The sequence below is a fragment of the Apis dorsata genome, unplaced genomic scaffold (genome assembly GCF_000469605.1).
Source record: "Apis dorsata unplaced genomic scaffold, Apis dorsata 1.3 scaffold_357, whole genome shotgun sequence".
Classification (NCBI taxonomy): Eukaryota; Metazoa; Arthropoda; class Insecta; order Hymenoptera; family Apidae; genus Apis; species Apis dorsata.
Window position 1 is genome coordinate 412,249 of NW_006263622.1, and position 7,917 is coordinate 420,165.

At 30.2% G+C, this 7,917-nt stretch overlaps 1 protein-coding gene across 1 annotated transcript in view; it reads right to left on the minus strand.

Annotated features, from left to right (window-relative positions):
* The window catches only part of LOC102676147 (nucleolar protein 4-like), a 39,447-nt gene that overhangs the window by 29,448 nt on the left and 2,082 nt on the right, over nt 1–7,917 (minus strand). The gene's annotated exons all lie outside the window — the stretch shown is intronic.

Genomic DNA, 7,917 nt, shown 5'->3' on the forward strand with positions numbered 1-7,917 from the left:
AATCTAAGTTGTGAAAGAAACAAAAATGCTAGATAGGATATTGTAAAAAAAAAAGAAGAAAAAGAAGAAGACAGTTATACAGATGTTTCAAAATTTTCAAAAGGGTGATTCTTCAAGCAAAAATTAAGAATAAAAGAATTTCATTTTCGACCTTGTTTCTTTTATTCAAGATAATTCAAATACAAAGCCTGAAATGCAATTTTTTTTTTATTCTTGATTTTCGTCTTATTTTATTATTTAAAGTATCACTCCTTAAATTTTGGTACACTTGAAGCCGAACACCTTATAGATTTAAAAATTGATGCATGACGAAACTGTTTTGATGAAATCATTCATGAATTGCATTTGATATTTTGTAAGGATTATTTACTAATTATGCTATATGAAGATATTTATTGGGAAATATAATTTCTCTTTGTTATTTTGTGAAGGAATATTTGTAAGAATATTTGTGAGAATATTTGTGATATCTAAAAATATCTTTGTGCTTGGATTAGATGAATGAATGATTTTCAAGAGATTGAAAACAAATTTCATGATACATGACACTGTGAATAAATTTTTTTTTATTATAATGAATGATTAGCAATAAAGTGGCATAGAAAAATATGAATTTTAAATTGAGATACTTTTTACTACTATTCTTTAACAAATAGAGATACAATATTTAAAATACGTACAAGCTATTATTACAGAATGTTACAAATTGATGGAAATTATTAGTAATCTCAACTACTTAATCTTTAATTCATTATTTATTACTTTTATAATATAACAAGTTGCAAATCTCAGTCGGAAACTGATTAAGATATTCGTTTCATTCGTTCGAGATTCTAATAAACTGAATGGAAAGCAGATTATTAAAAGTTAACAATAAGAAAAAAATTCCTCAATGAATTATTTTCAACGAAAACAACTAATGATTCCGTAATCGATAACTCGTTCATTTTGCGCGCTCTTGATAATGGTTATCAACGATTACGCGAGCAATGTAATTCTTCTTAAAAATATAATTTGTTCTATAATCACAGAGCAATATTTTATTACTCTTTATCTTTAACGCAATTTATTTATTTATTTATTACAATTTAAATTTTATTTCCACCATTATAAAAAAAGAACGTCTAAGAGATAATGTAGAATAAAAAAATATTCGATATAATGGAACGATCAGATAAAACCTTACACCTTTATGGATTTTGATTAATAACGATTTATTACAAATATTTCGAAAATTAAAATTAATCGACAAAAGAAATGTTTAACAATAATCGAAATGAGGATTCTATGATACCATATTTCCAAAAAAATATTCTTACACCAGTCGAAAATATAGAAAACGTGTATCCCGCTTTCATGGCTCACCCAGTATACACAGCATCGCAGGTAATGAAAATCCTATTAGCAGCGGAACGTGTTAAGTATTTAACAAAGTCTTTCTCACTCGAGAATTCCTTGGCGGCGTCTAGGTCGATTCGTTTCTCGGTCGATCGACGGTGCACACCCCACCCCGTGTTTCCCCATCGAACGTGTTTCAACGTGCGCAACAGGTCCTAACCATCGAAATTCTCCGGCATACGACGAATTCTCGAGCTCATTCGCGCGAAAATCAAGCCACGTTAACAGTTTCGTCACCGATCGCGCACGAACTGTGCCGCGTTTTCAGGATTTTCATTCGATCGACATCCAACAGGTACACGCGCGTTTGTATACACGGACGTACGTACACGTACAAACGCGCGAGAGTTCGTTTTCAGTCGCGAACAAAGAACGACCGTGTTGTGTTTGGACGAACAGCGAAGGCGTTTCGTGGAATATTTTTGCTCTCAGAACAATGCGTATGATTCCGAGCAATTTCACGCGTGACTTTTATTTTTTCTTTTCTCTTTTGTTTTTCTTTTTTTTTTTGTGCGTACGTGCGTGTGTGTGTTCCACTATTTTCGATCGGATTTTCGAGAGGAATTGTAGTTTTGGAATTCGGATTTCGTGACGCGTAAAATAGTCGATTACCCGTGGTAAAAGTTTGTAGGGAAATTTGATTGTAGAGAAAATAATATTAAATTTAAAAGAGAAAAAAATTTAACCTTAAATATTGGTATTAATTTTTCTAAAAAAAAGTTTTAATATGATTAGATACGTATTTAGTATGATATGATGTGATAACAGAGGAAATTTAATATTTTAGAAAAATTAGTGTATGATCGAAAAAAAGATGAATGATTTTAAGAGGTTATAATATATATTTATCAAAAAATAAAAGTAAATTTGTATCAAATGCTAAAGTCTTATTGAAAATAGAATTTTTAATATTTTTAAATAATAATGTGTTCTAATATACGTCATACACTCAATGTGTCTCACAAAATTTCATACATTTCATTCATCTCATTTTATTATTTAAAATGCAATGTATATATTTTAATTTCATATCATTTACTAGTATCTTCATACATAAAACAAAAATTTAAAAATGAGAATAAAATGTAATAAAAAAAAAACACTTAATCATAAAATTAAAATATGTACAAATATTTTTTAATAATTCTAACCTTATTCATCCTTAAATGTATCAAAGAATTAAAAAAACACCAAACACAATTCTTATGAAACTCCACACTCATTTCTCTTATTCTTCAATCAATAAAAATTAAGAACAAAAATAAATGAATAAGAACAGAATAAATGAATAAAAATGAAACACTACGAAAATGCGATGAAATGTAACGAAGAAACGCGACAGTCGAGTGTCAATTAAAACCTCATGGCCGATGAATACGAGCTGTATCTCGATCATACACGCGCTCGATTATCGATCTTTCACCGTCTCGCGTGGATAAAGATTTCTCTCGTATCCGAAGACGAGTTTATTCGCAACAAGTTCCATCGAGAATTTCTCGTTGAAGGAATTTTTTGGCGAGACTACGTCGAGTCAACCGTGAAATTAGTTACTTCGCTTCGATAGTCGAACTCGGGTAACAATCGATAGGTACGCGTATCGAGATTTGGACGATCAGTGTTACTCGTTAAAACGGTATTGCGTAGTATATAGTGACACGTGAAACAAGTAAAAAAATTCTATTTGTAGTTAAGTGAACGAATAATTTATCAGTGAGGGATTATTAATCGAGTTAAAATGCAAAATAATTGTATTATGAAATAAGAAAACATCAGAGATTGGTGAGTAACAATAAAATTTCATATCGTTGCAAGTTTCGAGAATTTTAGGTTATTTGAGAATTCTGTCGTATTATTTATTCATTCTTTCCATAGATTTATAATTCTTTAGAAATATAGGTTTTATTTAAACTATTTTCTTACTAAATTTAAAAGATTTTAAATAGAAGGAATAAGAGGAGTGATTTAGGTTAGGTTTGATTGTCGTGTATAAAATTGACGTGTATCGTTTACTGATATTTTCTTGTTAGTACAACTAAATATATAAATTAAAAATATTTAAATGTTAATGCTTTTTTATTTTTATCAATTAAATTTGAATATGTTAAATTTTTAAGAATGTTATAAAATTCATAAAATAAGGGATTCGTATTTCGTATATTAAATACATATCATAATTATAAAATTGTAACCATACAAATATCTCAAACGCAATTACGTTTAATTAACCCATAATGAAATTATAAATACAATTAATCCGATCCACGAATCCATCGTGTTTCCTGTTCTTTTTATTAAAGAAAATCATTGTGTGTAAAAACGAAATTGAATACAATTATGCACGATGAAATGTTTCAAATAAAACTGTATGCTAAATCAAGTAATCAACAAGGCTCTATTCAAAGTGTGGAAACTCGTAACGTTTCATTATATTATTATATTATTTAATTTAATTATTAATGAAATCCATAATTTTTTCTGTATCACGATTACCGTGCAATAGAATTTTTAAATCCCATTGATTAATAGAATACCATGAATTTTTTTAATTTTTTAAAATCGATTAACATTGATAAAAAATTCTTTTTTTATATCATTTGAATTAATAATATACATTATTCAAATAATGATATACTCAATTATTATACGATTATTATTCGATTCTCTGTAGTTTCTGATAAACTTTGTTCCAAAAATAATCGAAAAAGCATCAAAATTCACGGTTACTCGTTTTAGACACTCCGTCACTGTCAATAAATATCATTCTGAGCTTTTATTAACACAAAGTCACTAAGTTCACGTACTATCCTAACATTGTCTTGGAATTTGATCATCTTTTTAGTCGTCATGCACGTCAGTTAACGTTGCAAACTTAGAACACCAAAGTAAAGTTTGGATGTGGTTAACGAGGCCTGAAGAGATCCCTGAAGCGCAAATTTCGAACCTCGGTATACAAGACACAATTTATTTTCGAGAAGAAAATAACCTAAAACCTAACCTAAAATATTCGATGTAAAAATCGTTTGTTCATCGGAATAATTTCAAAAAGAAAGCCATACTTTTGCTTTGATTTTACAGACTTTTATCAATTCCACCTATCATTATTAGAACATTATTCTTTATCGTATATTACCCATCTGTTTTTATATTTTCTATTCACTTTTAAAACTCAACCCATCATTTCTAGATTCAATCGAACGTGAAAACAAGAGAAACGCTCGATTAGGTTAGATTAAATTAAATTACGAATTTCGAGAATTTTAAATTTTCACACAAAAGAATAAAAACAAAAATAACAAAAATTTCCAATTCTTAAATATCAAGAACTTCGAAATTTCGCGAAAAATTCGTCAAATTCGAGAAATTTCGTGAAAATAAAATCCAGAAGCAAGAAAAATGCAACGCTTGGATAGGTTAGGTTAGATGTTTTTATCGTATCGTCGTGTAATATCGCGTGGAATATTATAACTCTTACGGGATCGTTAACGAACAATTTCATCCGATCGAAATGCCTTGGGATCATCGAAAGAGGACAGCATGGGTGCGAAGATCCACGTCTGATTAATCGGTCGTTTCTTGGAACCGCGAGGCAACGTCATCGCGCGCCAGTGCATTTCTTTTATGTAAGAAGCCGCGGTAACGAGATTACGAGGTTGAAGTGTCGGTACATGCTAATAAATACGTTGCACACTCGTGACGAGTACGAATCGGCTCGCTTTTACGTTGATTTTTTTTTTTTTTTTTTTTTTTATTTATTTTAATATATTCGTGGAAGATTGATCGTTCGTGTCGTTAGGTATTTAATTTTTTTGGCGAGATAGATATCTAGTGAATAATAAATTTCATTATGTAAAATTTAGTTATGTAATAATGTAATTAACAGGAGACAAAAATTTTTAGAAGAAATTAATTATTAAGATATTCGATATTAATAAATTTTTCAAGAAATTTATTATAAGTTTAAGAGATATTTAAGAATTTTTTTTTTTTTTTTTTTGCTTGTATAGTTTATTAGTGATAATAAAGTATATGTTTGAATTTTGGACAATTATGGATATATCATGTTTATCTTGCAACAAGAATATTGCAATTAATATCGTTCCAAAAATAATACACTCTTCTTATCTAGATGTCACTAGTTGTTCTATCTGATCAGCTTCTTATCTTTATTTTTATAATCTCAATAATTAATAAAGCCTAAACTCTACAAGTTTTTACATTTTAAAGATTTCAATTTCCATTTATTTTTCCATTGAAAAAAAAAAAATAAATAAATAAATAAATCCATCACGAGTTCTTCACTAGAGATGCAATGAAACGTATATTGCATCAATAGCAAAAGATATCAGAAGGTTGATAGAATAATCCAAGCAAGTTTTTTTTTTTAAACAATTTCGAAAAAACAGTTTATAGAAATTAATTTAATAAAACGAAGTACTCGAAGAGTACAATGAATAGAAGAAACGTAAGAGCGAATTGCCAATAGCCAACTGCGTTTTGCATCGAATATACGATGATCTTCATACGGAATGCACTCGTAGTGACAGTGTACATCCGCGAATAAGGCATAAGGCTTCGTTTTCGAGTGAATCGATTTCGAACTGTTCGAGTACACGTGCACTTAAGTATCTCTTCAGTCTTTCTCTGCGTGAACGGTGTGTTTTCTATTTTATTATTCTATCGACATTCGCGGAAAAAAAAAAAAAAAAGAAACTTCGAAATTGTACACGCTATATTGTTAAATGTAACATCGGTAAAACGGCGATGTACATTTATTATTTAAACCATGAAACAATTACTTTTATTTTATTTTATTATTTTTTTTTTTTTTTTCATTATGTCTATATAAATAGAGTAAAAGCGTGTTCAAGCTACGAACAACCCCAACCCCTTTAAATAATCTGTCGATATTGATGCGTGGCATAAAAAACAATCTATACCTGAAAGGGTTAGGCATATAATAATAAATCGGTGCACGTGAAATGTCCTTTCTCTTCAAATTAACCCCTCTTCGAAACACAGAGTACAGGGTGGGTCGATCAAATTTCTTTTTTTTTTTTATTACAAATAAAATATTGTCTTTTTTTTTACCACGTTGCAACGAGTGATATTATAGTCTGCCAAATTTCATTTCGTTATGAAATAATTTCAAATCCGAATTTCGACTATCACATCGTTTCCTCGATTTTTTAATTTTTTAAAATTCACCCCTACCCTAACTTCGGTGCTTTAAATCGCCCAATCTCGACCTCCTAGGAAATGAAACTCGGCGCCAAAGAAAAAAAAAAAAAAAAAAAGAAATAAAAGAAGAGGAGAAAGATTATTCCAGAGAGTTTGGACTTAGCTTTTTTTTTTTTAGCAGGGAAAAGGGACGAGAGAGAGTCGATGCAAGATTGAACCATCGTTATTGCCGTATCTTGTATATTCATGCAAACCTTTGAGGAACACCGTTGAGAAAAAAAAAAAAAAAAAAAACGAAGAAAAAAAAAAGATTGCTTGAATTAATGGAGAAACTTCAAAGATACCCATCCATATACGTATAGATTTACATACGTGATTCTTGGGCATACGTTCTTGTCGCGTATCCTTTTTAGGACGGATTAAAATTTCCTCTCTCGCGCACATCAGGGGGAAACGTTTCCTTCCTGGGCGAACGTTAAAAAGAAATCTGGTTCCATTAGAAGCGTATCTTCAATTATACACCACTCGATACACCGGACCTCCCTCTCCCCTCTGTGTGACTACTCGTGACACAAGTTTTTCACCAACAATGATTGGAAGATTTTAAAGCTTCACCCTGCGTGATGTATATATATATATATATATATACATATATATACGTATGTATGTGTGTATGTGTGTGTATGTATATATAAAGGTGGCCACGCCTTCTTTCACCTAAAACCGCGTTTCACACACTGCCTAGAGATATCGTTTACCCAGATTGTATGAAACTGACACTTCGGCCAACCTCAGGTGCTAAACCCTCGAGAATATTACGCGTCAGAAAAGTCTCTTTGCTTTTGCATTAACGAGTCTGGTTACATTCGATATCTGAATTTTTCCTTTTTTCTCTCTCTCTCTTCTTTTTTTTAACCGATACGTAAGAATTCGTGCTAGTTACTTTTCGCGAGAGGAATAAATTTTGAACGCTTTTGCACAGGAGAGAGGAAGGAGATAAATTAATCAAATTTTTTTTTTTTAAAAAGAATGTTACAAGACTCAATGTTATTACTTCATATCAAAGATTAAATCACTTGCACGAAATAAATCAATTAATAATCATCCTCCATTCACAATTTCCTACAAAATTACATACGAGTCTAATACACCATCATCGATGTAAAAAGAAAGAGTTGGAAGTGAACAAACACCGTGAAAAATTAAAAAAATAAATAAATAAACAAATGGAAAACGAATTCCCAATAATTCCCTAGTTACAATTTTCCGCGCGAATTGCATCACCTCGCCTTGCACCACCTCGTGAAAAAAAAAAAAAAAAAAAAAAAAAAAAAAAAAAAG